This window comes from Chiloscyllium punctatum, chromosome 52 (genome assembly GCF_047496795.1).
Source record: "Chiloscyllium punctatum isolate Juve2018m chromosome 52, sChiPun1.3, whole genome shotgun sequence".
NCBI classification, from domain to species: Eukaryota; Metazoa; Chordata; class Chondrichthyes; order Orectolobiformes; family Hemiscylliidae; genus Chiloscyllium; species Chiloscyllium punctatum.
The window spans coordinates 36,063,625-36,079,649 of NC_092790.1; the positions used below are offsets into that span (position 1 = coordinate 36,063,625).

The following is a 16,025-nucleotide window of genomic DNA, read 5'->3' on the forward strand; positions in this document are numbered from 1 at the left end:
GTCAGTAGGGTAGAACTTGAGCACCGGGGGGCGGGGGGGCGGGGGTTATGTCCTTGGTACGGTTGGAGGGGTGGGGTCTGAGGGCAAAGGTGCGGGATGTGGACGAAATGGGTTGGAGGGCATCTTTAACCATGTAGGAAGGGAAATTGTGTTCTCTAAAGAAGGAATCCATCTGGTGTATTCTGTGGTGGAACTTGTCCTCCTGGGAGCAGATACGGGGGAGGAATTGGGAATACGGGATGGCATTTTTGCAGGAGGTAGTGTGGGAAGAGTTGTAATCCCGGTAGCTGTGGGAGTCGATGGGTTTGTAAAAAATGTCAGTGCCAAGTCGATCATCATTAATGGAGATGTAGTGGTCCAGGAAGGGGAGGGAGGTGTCAGAGATGGGCCAGGTAAATTTAAGGTCAGGTTGGAATGTGTTGGTGAAGTTGATGAATTGCTCAACCTCCTCACGGCAGCATGTGGTGGTGCCAATGCAGTTATCAATGTAGCGGAGGAAGAGGTGGGGAGTGGTGCCGGTGTAATTATGGAAGATTGACTGTTCTACGTAGCCAACGAGGAGACAGGCATAACTGGGGCTCATACAGGTGCCCATGGCTACTCCTTTGGTCTAGAGGAAGTGGGAGGATTTGAATGAGAAATTGTTAAGGGTGAGGACCAGTTCGGCCAAACGAATGAGAGTGTCAGTGGAAGGGTACTGTTGGGGACGTCGGGACAGGAAGAAATGGAGGGCTTGGAAGCCCTCGTCATGGCAGATGGAGGTGTAGAGGGATTGGATATCCATGGTGAAGATGAGGCGTTGGGGGCCAGGGAAACAGAAGTCTTGGAGGAGGTGGAGGGCGTGGGTGGTGTCTTGAACATATGTGGCGAGATCCTGGACAGGGGGGATAGGACATTGTCAAGGTAGGTTGAGATGAGACAATGGGTCGGCTGGGGTGGTCAGGCTTGTGGATCTTGGGAAGGAGTTAGAATCGGGCAGTGCAGGGTTCCCAGACTATGAGGCTGGAAGCTGTGGTCGGCAGAGCTCCTGAGGTGATGAGGCTCTGTATGGTCTGGGAGATGATGGTTTGGTGATAGGGGTGGGGTCATGGTCGAGGGAGCGGAAGGGGGAGTTGCCTTCAAGTTGGCATCTGACTTCAGCATTGTAGCGGCCAGTGTGCCAAACTACCACTGCATCCCCTTTATCTGCTGGTTTGATGGTGAGGCTTGAATTGGAGCAGAGGGAGTGGAGCGCTGTGCGTCACGATGGTGAGAGTTTGGAGTGGGGGAGGGGTAGACAGGTTCAGGTAGTTAATGTCTCAGCGGCAGTTGGAAATGTAGACATCTAGGCCAGGGAATAGGCCAGCACGGGATATCCAGGTGGATGGAGTGTGTTGGAGGCTGGCAAAGGGGTCCTGGGAAGGTGGGCGGGAGTCCTGATTGTAAAAGTGAGCACAGAGGTGGTGGAAGAAGTGTTTGACATCACAGCCTGTATTAAATTCATTGATGTGGAGGGGGATAGACGTGAGGTGCTATTGTCTTGGAGATAATCCTGATAGACAGCCTCCATTCAAAACCATAAACCACAGAGTACTTTTTCCAGTGACACCGACATTTGTAATAATCATTCACAGACGGAATGCACACCTTTCCTTCCACAAGAAAAGGTCAATGATATTCAGCTGGCACAAGACTGAAGATTAGATGTAAGGTTTTGAGACAGCGGGAGATTAGCAAGTATGCCTGCTGACTGCATTGGCTGGAAATATGCAGAACATGCTGCCTGTTATGGTGATGTAAGTAGAGAAGATCAATGATTGATAAAAACAATGAAAACAGGTCTGAGGGAAATGAACTTGCTGAGTGTAGGGGACAGATGGGGCATGAGAATTTGGGATTCTGCTACAGAGAGCCAGCTTGGATTTGATGGGCCTCTTTTTGTGGTATAATGCATTTTATTTGGACTTGCTTGACTTGCTCTGGTCACTTGCCTTCATGGGGTTAAATTATCATTGAGGTAAATCTGCTCAGTGTTCCTTCTCAGACTAATGCAGGCTGTCCTTCCACAGCAGGAGATAATGTTTACTGCTTTATGCTAGCTTGTTGTTTTTTTTGGGGGGGGGGGGGGGGAGCGGTTAGGATACACCGAACTGAACACCTGCTCCAGGATGGTCTACCCAGGATTGTAAATATCTCAGAACATCTACAGCCACACCAATACCTGAAATGCTTTCTTACAGATTGTGGAAATGAATATTGGTTCCTTCCACCGTCATCAGGGCGATGATATCTATATCCTGGTGCAAGGAATTACTACGTAATGCCTGTTTGGAATCTGCAAATCCATCCCATTTCATAGAGACGTGCCTTGAATGTCCCAATCCTGTGAAGGGCTGGGTCAAAGGATTCAGGCAAAACCACATCCAACTCTGACAGTCATTCTGTTTATCAGTGTCATAAATTGTAGTGCTGGAAAAGCACAGCCACTCAGGCAGCATGTGAGGTGCAGGAGAATCGATGTTTCAGGCGTAAACCTTTCATCAGGAATGGGGGGGTGGGGGGGGGGGGTTCACGGCCGCTAACAGATCATTGGAACCAAATTATCAAAAGGTTTTCAACAGGAAACAGCAGTATTCAGACTGGGCAGTAACACACCTACATGGTGTGTGTAACTGTCTGCCAGCATTTATCTGAAATGGCAAAACACCAGTGCAGCCACACCAGGGAGAGACTGTGGAAATGTGGGGAATGCCAGAAAGGAAATATTTACCTATCCCACCTGGAAACTGGACAAACCAGTCAGACTGGGGAGAAGCTATTCACCTGCTCTGTGTGTGGGGTAGAGGGATTCCCTCAGGCATCCATCCGGCTGAAACATCAGGGAATTTACTCATAACCACAGGAGACGGATATTCTTTCTCTTGCTCACACCAAGGAGTGAACAATAATTTTGGCAGTTTTAATGATAATAATGTTTTGTATATAGAGAACTAAGTTTTGGAAATGTTCACAACATTGTTGAACATGTACAGATTCACACTGGGTAGAGACTTTTATTTTCCTTTATTCATTCACAGGATGAGGATGTCACTGGCCCGGCAGCATTTACTGCCCATCCCTAATTGCCCAGAGGGTAGGTAAGAGTCAACCACATTACTGTGGGTCTGAGGTCACAATGTTGGCCAGACCAGGTAAGGATGGCAGCTTTCTTCCTGAAAGGGCATTGGTGAACCAAATGGGTTTTTCTGATAACCGATTAATGGTCACCATAAGATTCTGAAATTCCTGAGGTTATTCATTGAATTCAAATTCCCCCACCTGCTGCAGCAGGCTTTGGACCCAGTTCTCCAGAACTTTACCTGGGGCTTTCGATGAACTGTCTAGTGACAATACCACTCGGCCAATCCTTCCCTACATCGCTGTCTATCTGCACAGAGTGAACAGTGATTTTCTGGTTCATCAGGACTGATTAATCATGCATAAGTTTGCTGAATGATTACAGGAGTTTGAATGTTGATGGGCTATTAACATCCATCTCGGAACCGTGTATTCTCGGGTTTGTTTCTGATGATGATTGGAAACACTGTCAGTTTTGTTATCTTTTGTGAATAAAAACAGTTTGAATTAGCTTTCTATTAAATGCATGGCAATCAACTCGATCCCATAACTCTCAGGCAGATGAGTTTCTTTTGAAGGGCTCTTGACCTCCTCCATCCTCACCTCCAACAGTACAATAATCTCACAGACTCCCTTTGTGACTATGAATGAGACAATCTGATCAGCTGCTTCTTTCCCAACTCCTATGTCAAGTTGGCTCTTAATCTCCCCTTACTGCAGTTGTGATCCTGCATCATTGTACAGTGATGCTCTTTCATTTCATTTCTTGGCCTATCAGTGTTCATGATATTGCATGTAGCTTCTTGTATATAGGGCCTACGGTGTAAGGGTTTCGCTCTTTACTTCCATCAATAGCAGTAGAATTGTACGCCAACAAAACTTACAGAATCACGGCCCAGCATATTCCCCCAATTTACCTCTTACCATCAAACCAGAGGATCAATCCTCAATCAACTGTGAGAATTCAGGAGGGCATGTCAGTTACAGCAGCATGAAAACCTAAAAATGAGCTGTTAACCTGATGAAGTTACCAAAGAGGACTACTTGTGTTCCAAACAGCATAAGCAGCAAGTGATAGACAGAGCAAAGTAATTCGGGAAACAACAGAATAGATCTAAGATCTCTATCCATCCACATCCAGTTGTGATTGAAGTCAAAGCACAGCTGGAGTTCTGAGGACAGTTCTCTCCAAGATATTAATCAACAAGAATGTCAGACTGGATTAGTTATCATAAAGCTCAAGTCCATTTGATATTCATACAATTACAATCAGTGTTCAATTCACCAGATGTAGCTGAAGGTAAAGATAATCTTAAAGTGATTGCAACAGTGAATACACCTGAATAATTGTTCATCAAATTCAACCCTGTTGTGTTTAGATAGCAATAATTTTAAAGAGATTTTAAGAAGTAAGGTGACTTGAGTATAATGAAAGAAGTTGATTGGTGGGTAGCTGATAATTATGTTTAAATCTGAAGTTAATTTAGGATTAGTTAACAATAAACACATGGTAGGGAATCCCAGTCCCATGGAGTGCACATCCAGTTCCATGCGGGAAAACCAGGATACTTCTTGTGTCAGCGACAACCACAAGAACACGGAGGTGACACTGGAAATGTCAGGAACACTAGTCTGACCACGGCTAAAGTCCTGCACTCACTTCTAGTCCCCACATTCCAGGATTGTTGTGTTCTGACCAGAGAGGGTACAGACGAGATTGATCAGATTGTTACTCAGAATGGACAAATTCTGCTCTGACGAAAGATTGGATAGGCTGGGGGTGGGGAGTGTATCCAAGGAAGATGTGCTGAGATTTAATTGAAGTTATAAAATGCTGAGGAATCCAGGAAAAGTGGAGAGGAAGCAGCCATTCATTAACAGAGCTGTCAGGAACTGAAGGTTTTAGATTGAAGGTAATTCTCAGAAAAAAAGGGGAATGGAGAACTCATTTCCCTCAGAGATGGTGGGGAGCAGGAACTCACTGATGGGCTGATAGAGGCAGTAACATGCATCACATTAGAATAAAAGGATATGGATGTAACTGAAATGCTGGAACATGCAGGGCTATGGACTAAAGTCTGCAGAATGGGATCGATGCGATTTATTTGACATTTCTCCAGAATATTAAACTCCAGTCCAATTTGAGAAGTTAAAGCTCATCTGACCTGAATTCCAAATGTCACAATACAATTATCAGAAAGTTATAGCACAAATCGAGGCCACTTGGCCTATCCTGTATGCGTTGGCTATCAGAGAACTACCCCGGATTTACGGTGTTCTGTACTCACCAATGAGAGCAACAATTTCAGACTGTGAACTCTGCCCTCTATGTTGTTATAATCTATTTTCTCAATGCATTTCTTTGGCAGCTCCACACCTTGTTTCCTTGTTTCTTTCCCAGCTCTAACTCCATTCCCCGTGGCCTTGAGGGACTACCATTTCTGCTGTTCAATCTCTCCTGCCTTCCCCCATGTGACAGACTGTCTTTTTGTCCTTGTCTCACCCTCACTTTACTCACAACCTGTTACATTTCTGATGGTTCCCAGACCTCTGTAACTTACACTGCACCCCCTGGGTCAGTGGCTCGAGTTTTGAATTCTCTTCCTCTAGAGATAATTGGAAATCTTTCTGGTTGCAGTTCCCCCCCGATTGTATTTTGAAAAATACAGCATTTGCATCAGCCAAAAGTATTTGTGCGCCTTCATCCACAATTCCGAGCATTTGGATGTAATCTGTGACCCTCCCACAGATGTGCAGGTTTGCTCTATTAGCCATGCTAACATGGTCTGTAGTGTACAATTTAGGTGGGTTGGGTAAGCCATGGTTAATGTGGAGTTATGGGGGTATGGTTGGACAGTTGGTCGTTGCCGACTCGATGAACCGAATAGCCTGTTTTTGTGCCTAAGGGATTGTGTGACTCGAACTAGCATTGATTGTCGTCACGTTTTCCTCAAGCCAGGTTCATTCAGCTCAGGTACACACGCTGCCTTTGTGTTTCTGTGGGTTTGCACTCATTCCACTCATTCTGTTTTACAGCAATTTCACACTGTACATGAGGGTGAGAATGAATTTGTAAATACAAATACTCCAACCAAAACTCCTAACAGATCAGGACCTGTTTCTGCTGATGGCATCACTCACAAGGATCAGGAAAATAAAGTTTCAGTCACAAATTCTACAGGAACACAGAGGTTATAATCACAAGGAAAGGCTAAACAACGTAAAACAATTTTCCCAAGAAAAGAGAAGGTTGAGAGACAGCCTGGTACAAATAGGAAGCTTTGTGCCTGTGTTTTCAGAGATTTGAGGTTGAAATCATTGACTGGAAACATGTTATATCTTACCCCAGGTCATCAAACGTGCTATTGAAATGTGTATTCTGCTTTATGTCTATCTAACCGAGTTAACAATCAGATGGATAGGTCAGTCTCTGAGTGTTTTCCCAAATCCCTGATTGAATCTGCCTCCCCCACAATCTCCGGTGCCTCACCACTCACTGGGTCACGGAGAAACTCTGCCGTTACTTTGCTGTCACAGCTTCTCGTACCTGCGTAATCCACACTTCCCTTCATTAAATCCCAGCTGCCTCTAGTCCACCCACATGGGCATGTTAAAGAGCATGACAGGAGAATGGATTGCAACCAAGAGGTCAATAGCCAGAATAAGAGAGGAAGAAGGAAATAAACGGGCTTTGTGGATCCCAGGGGATACAGACTCCAGGCTGAGTCCTTTGTGGGCATTCCTGCAGTAATACGAGACAGCATTCCATGATGAGAGTTAAACCCGGGTGGCAGGAGAGGGAGTCACTGAACATGAGCAGGTTTAGTTCAAACACAGGAGGTTTGTTCAGTCGGTAACAGTGTGTTAGACATGGAGGGGAAGGGAGCAGTGAGGGGAAATGTTACCACAAGCTGCAGATGGATAACTTTCATCAAAACAGGAAGAGGCCATTTAGCCCCTTAACCCTGCTCTGCCATTCATGATCATCACAGCTGATGTGTGTCCTGACGTACGATTTTCTAAACCCTCCAAATTCATCAATAAACTCCACTGCAACAGACAAGATGAGTACAGGAAAACTAAACATCTGAAAATGCTGGAAAATCAGAAACAAAAACAGAAATTGCTGGAAAGATTCAGCAGGCCTGACAGCATCTGTGGAGAGTGAACCTTTCGGGTCTGGTGACTGGTCAGGTGACCAGCTGCAGCTGAGCATTCTGCCTTTCCTGCAACACTCTCTGGAACAGGTTCTGGTCCGAGCAGAATGAGATTGGGCTCAATTATAATTAGGAATTCACTTACCGCTCCCAGTGGGACATTCACCGACACAGTCACACTGGGGAGAGGCCGTTCACCTGCCCCACGTATGGGAAAGGATTTACTCGATCTTGCAATCTGCTGAGGTACCAGAGAGGGCACAATGGATTTAGATTCTTCACCTGCTCCATGTGTGACAAAGGATTCATTCAAATCTCTTACTAGCGGAGACATCAGAGCATTCCCACCGGGGAGAGTCCATTCACCTGCTCCGTGTGTAGGAAAGGATTCACTCAGTGACCTGCTGAAACGCCAGCAATCTCACTCTGGGGAAAGGTCATTCACTTGCTGCCAATGTGGGGAGAGATTCACTCAAATGCAGCACCTGCTGAGACCCCAGTGAGCCCACACAGGGCAGAGGCCAATCAGATGGTTAGTGTGTGAGAGGGGATTCAGTGATTCATCCTGACTCCCTGAGACCCCAGTGAGCCCACACAGGGGAGAGGCCATTCAGATGGTCAGGGTGTGAGAGGGGATTCAGTGATTCATCCTGACTCCCTGAGACCCCAGTGAGCCCACACAGGGGAGAGGCCATTCAGATGCTCAGTGTGTGAGAGGGGATTCAGTGATTCATCCTGACCCCCTGAGACCCCAGTGAGCCCCCACAGGGGAGAGGCCATTCAGATGGTCAGTGTGGGAGAGGGGATTCAGTGATTCATCGTGCTTCCCTGAGACCCCAGTGAGCCCACACAGGGGAGAGGCCATTCAGATGTTGTGTGTGTGAGAATGGAGTCAGTCACTCATCCTGCACCCTAACACTGGGTAGGAATTGTTTACCTCTCTGTGTGACAAGGGATTTGCACAGTCTTCAACACGACTGAGAGACTAGTAAGTGCACAAAGGGAAGTGGTCATCCACCTGCTGTGGGATAAAGTTCACACATCACTGCAGGGCTCTGATTCTGGAGTTACTGTTCATCTGAGTCAGGACTGGACCTTGTACATGATGACACTGTTGGAGTATTGATGTTGTTGTTAATCACATTAACTGGGCTGGAGGTGACTGAACTTACATTGCCGCTTTATGAACTTCAGGGTGTTTCTCTAGGCAGTAAGTCTCCAACAACAGCAATGTGACAATGAGCAATGATCATCTGTTTTTATTTAAATTATGATCGCTTCACAGCACCAGGTACAAGGTTGGAGTCCAGCTTTGGTCAACACACTGTGTGGAGTTCCCACATTCTCCCCAGGACAGTGTGGGTCCCCTCCAGGTGCTCTGGTTTCCTCCCACAGTCCAAAGTTGTGCAGGTTAGGTGGATCAGTCATGCTGAATTGTCTACAGTGTCCAGGATTGTGCAGACTAGGTGGATCAGCCATGGGAAATGCAGTGTTACAGGGATGGAGTGCTGTGGGCGTGATGTTCTTCGGATGATCGGTGGAGTCTGATGGGCCAATGCTCTCCTACCGCACTGTAGGGATTCTATTCTACGATTGAGGATAAAGGCGACGCAGCAGGGTGTCCTTGGAGAAGGAGCATGTGGTGTATATCAATGCTCTCGATTCCTTGAGATAGAGGTGGGCACAGCAGGGGATACAGTGCTTTATCTCCACCGCTGCCCCCTCACCTCCAACTCGACTTTGATTTAGTCGGTTCCCACTCTGTCACTTGTAATGGTTTGCTTTGCCCATAATGGGCTTTATTTCTAAATATTCAACTGATGACACTGGTGTGCTACTGCTGGTGATTATATGTTAACAAAAAGCAAAATAATGCAATAGTGATGTTGATGCTGGGAAGGTTGCTCAGCTGTGTGAGATAACATTTCTGGGTAAGAGAAATGGGGAATAAGAACGCTTCACAGCTCACAGAACGAGGACTGAAAAGCAGTTAAATCAAACCAAAGGCTCAGACAGGGAGGGAATACTTCACTGGAGTTTGAGTAACTGGAAAGTGGTGGTGTCCAGGAGTAGACAGGATTTTGTTCTCAAGTGAATTTGAAATTTTAAAAGCTGTTATATGCAGATAGTTTCGATTCTTTTCGATGTATTTATTGTGGAATAAACTTGTACATTTGCTTTAAAAAAACAAATTCAAAAACCTTGCTTTAAAGATAAATGTTAAATAAAATCCATCAAATCATCCCTCACTGAAAACTGTTGTGGAAGTGTTATCGCCTGGAGAATCCCTGCCCTGCCTACTTCTTCCTACCCAGGCTCCATGGCTATATACATACCTGGAAGATAGCAGCAGGAGAAGGCCATTCGGCCTTTCGATCCTGCTTCACCATTCAATGGGAAACAGCTGACCATCCCGCTCAGTTTCCTGTTCCTGTTGTATTCCAATCCCCTTTGATGACTTTACCTCGAAGAACTATATCTCAGTCCTCCTTGGACTTCACTGCCTTTTGTTCCAGTGACGTTGCTAAGTTACTGTGTGGGTGTAGGCAGGGGTAATGTGAGGGTGCTGCCTCCTGGAGAATGCACTCAGCGCCCCTCATCATCCTGCAGGAACATCAATTGGGTTTCAGCAACGAGAGATAGAAACCATTTCCAGGATATGGGCATCACTGGCTCAGCCAACATTATTCCTCATCTCTAGTTACCCTTGAGAAGATGGTCGTGAACTGTCATCTTGAACCATTCACAGTCCATTTGGCGCAGATAGACCGACAATGCTGTGAGGGGGAGTGTTGCAGGATTTTGGCCGAGTGATTCTCCATCTTTGGTTCTTCAAATGTTGTGTAACTTAATCACTATCTGCACGTGATTTTGAGATTTCAGTCTGCAAATCTTCACCATCTAGCACCCTGTATAAAAGGAATATGTACAGGTTAGAAATTCAGAACAGACAATTCTAGTTTCTCTGGAATATCTTTTTACCATTTCTCCCCCCAAAGCTGTAACCCTCCAGCCCTCTTACTCTCTCCCAACATTCTGACTCTGCTAACCCCTAATGTACACCCTCCCCATTCTCATGGAGTAACTGATAAACAGATCCATGCCACCACTTCCCGTCCCTGGTTAGACTCTGCACCCTTTCTGGGTTCACTTCCTTTCCCTTCAGTTGCTGCAAGTCAATAATGTAACAGCAGAATGAAACAAAAGGAAACAGAAAGGGAGGTGGCAGATCCTGGACAGAAGAGGAACCTTCAGTCTGGGAGAATGGGTCAGATCCTTCTGTGTTTCCCCTTGGTCGATTCCAAGCATTACAATGAGTTGGGGATGGAACTTGGTCCCACATGGGTGTGATGACACTTTAACGCACCAACAGATCAATACTACAAGCAGATGCATTCCTCCTCCAGCCAATCACAGTGTGAAATACTTTCCGCTATTAACCCCAAAGCACATGCTCCAAAATCGGCCCACAATGTGTACATGTGCAGTGCCGGGTTTCCCCTCACACGTGTAGTCCCTGCCTCAGGGATTGTGTGAGTTGTAGTCGACATGAAGCCACTGGAGCCCTATCTCTGGAAAGTGTGGGCTGGATGTTGTTGTGAAGAGAATCCCCATTCAGACACGCAGGACATATGGGCTGTCATTGGGTTTTGCTCAGACATCTGCTTCCATAACCTGATTTCTGACATAAGCAACATAGATTCGACCAATTTGGGGGTGGGGAGGTTAATGAGGCCAAGTAGATTTGTAGCAGAGGTGGCTCAGTGGATAGCACTGCTGCCTCAGAGCTTCAGGGACCTGGGTTTGGTTCCAGCCATAGGCGAATGTGTGGAGTTTACACGCTCTCCCCATGTCTGCGTGGGTTTCTTCTGGGTGCTCCAGTTTCCTCCCACAGTCCAAAGATGTGCAGGATAGGTGAATTGGCCATACTAAATTGCCATACATTTGCAGGTTAAGCCATTAGCCATTGCAAAAGCAGGGTTACAGGAAAGAGTGGGTCTGAATGGGATGCTCATCATAGGGTTGGTGTGGAATCGATGAACGAATACCCTGTTTCTGCACTATAGGGACTCTATTCTATTCTCATGAGGAAGAATGTACTTGTCTCAATGTGTTGTGAATCTGTGGAATCCCCTATTCAAAATGCGGTGGATGCCAGGGCAATGCGCAAATTTAATGAAGAGATACAGATGTTGAATTAGCAATGAGTTGAAGGGTGAGACAGAGCAGGCGGGAAAATCCAGCTGAGACCGAGGTGAGCTCAATCATTACCGTATTAAATGGTGGAGCTGGTTCGAAGGGCTGCATTGCCTCTCCTGTGCCCAATGCTTATCTTCTTACGGTAATGACTGCAAAACTGAATCCAAAACTCACCATCTTCACTAAAGGAGATTTTCGGAAAATGCAGGATAGTCAGGTGGATTAGCATTCAAAACTTAGATAGTGAGGACGTGTGTAGGAGATAATGATTTTGCAATTTTAAACTGAGGGGAGACAGTGATTTATGGTTTTAGACTGTGTAGTACATTCACGGCATTCAAAATTTTCTGTTGTGAATATCGATTCTATACTTTATTACAAAGCCAAGGTCTCTGACAATGAAAACCAAAACACCCAGGAAACATCGCCTCACCTCGTAATCTGATAAAAGACTTGTGAGAAGCCTGGTTGAATTTAGAACACCGATGGAAAGCGGGAAGATTAAGTCCAATCCCAAGATCCTGTGCTTAAACAAAGTAGACTACAACAGGATGAGGCAGTAATTTTTCAAAGTGCACAGCAAAATTATATATATCAGTGAAAAGGAAGGACTGTAGGAAAAGGAATAATCTGCCATTTGTGTCTAAGGAAATAAGGGAGTCTATCAAATTGAAATAGAAGGCATACAAATTGGCAAAGACCAAGGAGAAACTAGGAGATTAGAAAAACTTCAAAGGTCAACAAAAAGCTTGATGGGATTTTGACTGGGTATACAAATGGCTAGCTATCCCCAGGGCAAGAATAGCAGTTTACACTGCTCGAGGAAACCTATTGCATGGGGAACATATGGCCTATTTAATTGTTGAAGTACTTATCTGAAGAGTCTGTCAGCATAGAGATGCACCTGAAAGTTAAATATTACATCGTGCTTGGAAAGCTAGTGCTTCCTAATAAACCTGTTGGACGATAACCTAGTGTCGTGTGATTTTTAAATTTGTCCACCCCATTCCAAGACCCGCTCCTCCACATGAGAATCCTGACAGACAACCCCAACGAAACTGAAACACCTGTCAAGTACTTGACTGAGCCACGGAGGTGTTGGGGAGGGGTGTGTTGTTTAAACACAAAGTGCTGAATTGAACTAGACTTTTTGAACTGCCGTTGCCACAGAGATAATCCTGACAACCAGCCTCCTTTCAAAGCCACAAAGCACATTAACATGGACTTGGCTGTGTCTCAGTACGTTTTCCAGTCACACTGAGATTTGAAATATTCGCCCACGGACAGAATGTACACCTTTCCTTCCAGATGAAAAGGCCAATGATATTCAGATCGACACAGATCAAGTAAATATCAGATCAGAACATGAAGTTCAATTTGAATTTCTCATCTGCAAATCCACCCTTTCCGTACCCTACAACAGAAAAAAAACAAGTCACCATTTTTAATACAGGATGGAACTCTATAAGACAATGATAGTATTAAATTGTAGTTTCCTTGTTCCCCCAAAGCTTTAAATCTCAATCTCACAATTTCTCTCTCTTGTTAACTGAAATCCAAACCAATCTCGTCCCTCCTTTCCTCCACACCCAGTTCTCACAATCTCTCTCCTCGCCTTGAATTCAGTTTCCGAGCTGCTGTCTGCAGATGAAGAACCAAATCAATGAGTTTGACTTGGAGCCTCCAGGGTGTTGGTGAATCCTCCCCCCATCTCCCAGAACCCCCATTCTCTGATGAGAGCCATTCTGCACACACTGGCCAAATCATATCTGGTTGAACTAAAATTAACCAAATTAGAACTATAATTAGAGGCCCATCCTTGTCATTTTTCCATAACAATCCTGACTATTCATAAGAGTTCTGACAACTTGCTGTAAAATGCTCCCCCATTGATACTTTGACCACTCGTCAGGACACCAGGCAAAGGGCTATTCCCCTGGGTCGTGTCCTCAGAAGAAAGAAGGAAGGGAGCTGCTAATGACAGATTAATCCCACACATCCACAGCCTCCCTCCCTGGCACTGACCTGCCCTGCACATACGCCACCAACTGGCCAGCACTGCGCCCGTGCACTGATCTCCTTTCCAATGGAACATGCTCTAGATCACACAGGAGCCTGGAGGATTGAGATCAGCTGCTGCCCAATAGAGTGGAGGGGGCTGGGCTTGAGGACGGGAAATAATGGGATTGTAAACAATGAATGAATGTGGAGGGCACTGGGGGATGGACAGGTCAGTGAGGGACAGGAGCAGTGCAGCAGCAGGAGGGGATCCTGGACAAACTGAGCAATGGGAGAGTCTGACAGGATTGATACTACAGGAAGGTTCTGTTTGGAGACTCAGGCAGGGACAGGTGGGAGACAGTATTGCCTGGTGGCTTGGGCATGTTTACTAATCAGCCTCTTCAAAGCCGCTGTTACCAAACTCTGAACCCGATCCTCTTGGTCCAGAGGAAAGGACACTACCACCATTTCATAGTGGGTTGGTGGAAATAAAGGAAGATTTGCTCAACCTCACTCACATGGAAACTCCATGAGCTCCTCGTACTTACTGTCTACGGTGGGGATGGAGGAGACAGAGCAGGTGGGAGGGGGTAGGGATATAGGGACTGCCTTTCAAAAGGAACTCACCTGTGTTGGTGTTATTAACAAGACTCAATACACAGTCACAAACACAAAGCTGGTGTACGTGAACGTTATCCAGAATATTAACTCCTATAACTGGGCGACACAGACCCCAATGTACAGAGTTAAGTCCTGGATATCAATAAAAGCCTTGTGCGTGGGAAATCATGTCTCATGAACTGGACTGAGTTTACTGAAGAAGTAACAAAGCGGATTGATGAGGGCAGAGCGGTGAACATGATCTTCATGGACTTCAGTAAGGCATTCGACAAGGTTCCTCATGGGAGATTGGTTCGTAAGGTTAGATCTCATGGAATACTGGGAGAACTAGCCATTTGAATATAGAACTGGTTCAAAGGTCGAAGACAGAGTGTGGTGGTGGAGTGATGATTTTCAGGCTGGAGGCCTGTGACCAATGGAATGTCACAAAGATCGGTGCTGAATCCACTCCTGTTTGCCATTTATATCAATGTGAACATAAGAGGGATTGTTAGCATGTTTGCAGATGACACCAAAATTGGCAGTGCAGTGGACAGTGAAAAAGATTATCTCAGGGTACAATGGGATCTGGATCAGATGGGCGAATGGGCTGAGGCGTTCAGTTTACAAAAATGTGAGAAGCTGCATTTTAGGAAAGCAAACCTTAGCAGGACTTTTGCAGTTAATAGTAAGTTCCTGGGGTGTGTTGCGAAACAAAGAGACCTTGGAGTGCAGGTTCATAGTTCCTCGAAAGTAGAGTCACAGATGGATAGGTTAGTGAAGAAGGCAGTTGGTATGCTTTCCTTTATTGGTCAGAGAATGTAGTATAGGTGTCGGGATGTCATATTGTGGCTGTACAGGACATTGATTAGGCAACTTTTGAAATATTCCAGCAATTCTGGTCTCCTTCTTATCGGAAGGATGTTCTCAAACTTGAAAGGGGTCAGAAAAGAATTACAAGGATGTTGCCAGCGTTGGATAGGCTGTTTTCCCTGCAGCATCGGAGGCTGAGGGGTGACCTGATAGAGATTTATAAAAACAGCCGGTCATGGGTAGGGCAAATAGACAAGGTCCTTTCCCTGTGGCTGGGGTATACAGAACTAGGGAAGAGGGAGGGGAGAGTAGGCAGAGAGCGTGGGCTGAGGGTGGGGGGAAAGAGACGATGTGGGGATTGAGAGTGTCGCACAGGTGAGGACAGAGATGGGGGCAGGGGAGGACAGGCAGAGGCAGGGGAGAATCAGAGAACGGGGAGTGGAACAGAGGGGGAGGGAAACAGAGAGGGGGGAACAGAGAGTTATTTTATAGATCTACAACTCAACCCTGTTCCTGTTTTTTCCTCCTCACTTTCAATCCCTCTGAAGAGCTCAGAACTTCATAGCTCCTGGCAAGTCAAGTTTCAGGGAGACTGGGTGCAGAAGACTGCATTTGGGACGCTGACCTTTATTGGTCTGTGCACTCATTAATAAAGGGACCTGAGTTCGATTCCACTCTGTGTTGTGTTTGCACATTCTCCCTCTGTGTGTTTGCATGGGCATCCTCTGGGCGCTCTGGTTTCCTCAAAAAATCCAAAGACGTGCAGGTTAGGTGGATTAACTGGGGGTAATGCTGGGTTACATGGTTCAGGTGGGATGGTAATCCGATGGTTGGTAAGGTCTCATGGGCTGAATGGGCTGCTTCCACACTGTATGGATTCTCTCACTGAGTATAAGAGTTAGGAGGTCACGTTGTGGCTGTACAGGGCATTGGTGAGGCCAGTTTTAGAATACTACATTCAATTCTAGTCTCCCCGATTTCAGGAAGATAGGACTCAGCGCCATAATAACAAGTTCCTGGGAAGTGTTGACGAACAAATACACTGTGCAGAGTGGTTTGATAGTGCCTTGAAAGTGCGGCTGAATGTAGACAGGTCGGTGAAGGTGGTGTTTGATTAGATTAGATTAGATTAGATTACTTACAGTGTGGAAACAGGCC

At 45.9% G+C, this 16,025-nt stretch overlaps 1 long non-coding RNA gene across 1 annotated transcript in view; it reads right to left on the bottom strand.

Annotated features, from left to right (window-relative positions):
* Nucleotides 1-9,388: 9,388 nt before the first annotated feature.
* LOC140470990 (uncharacterized) overlaps nt 9,389-16,025 on the bottom strand; it is a 30,392-nt gene continuing 23,755 nt past the window's right edge. The window contains exons 5-6 of the long non-coding RNA XR_011956834.1: nt 11,887-12,867; nt 9,389-10,162 (exon numbers count right to left, since the gene is read on the bottom strand). This is a non-coding gene — a long non-coding RNA (uncharacterized lncRNA). The remainder of the gene's footprint in view (nt 10,163-11,886; nt 12,868-16,025) is intronic.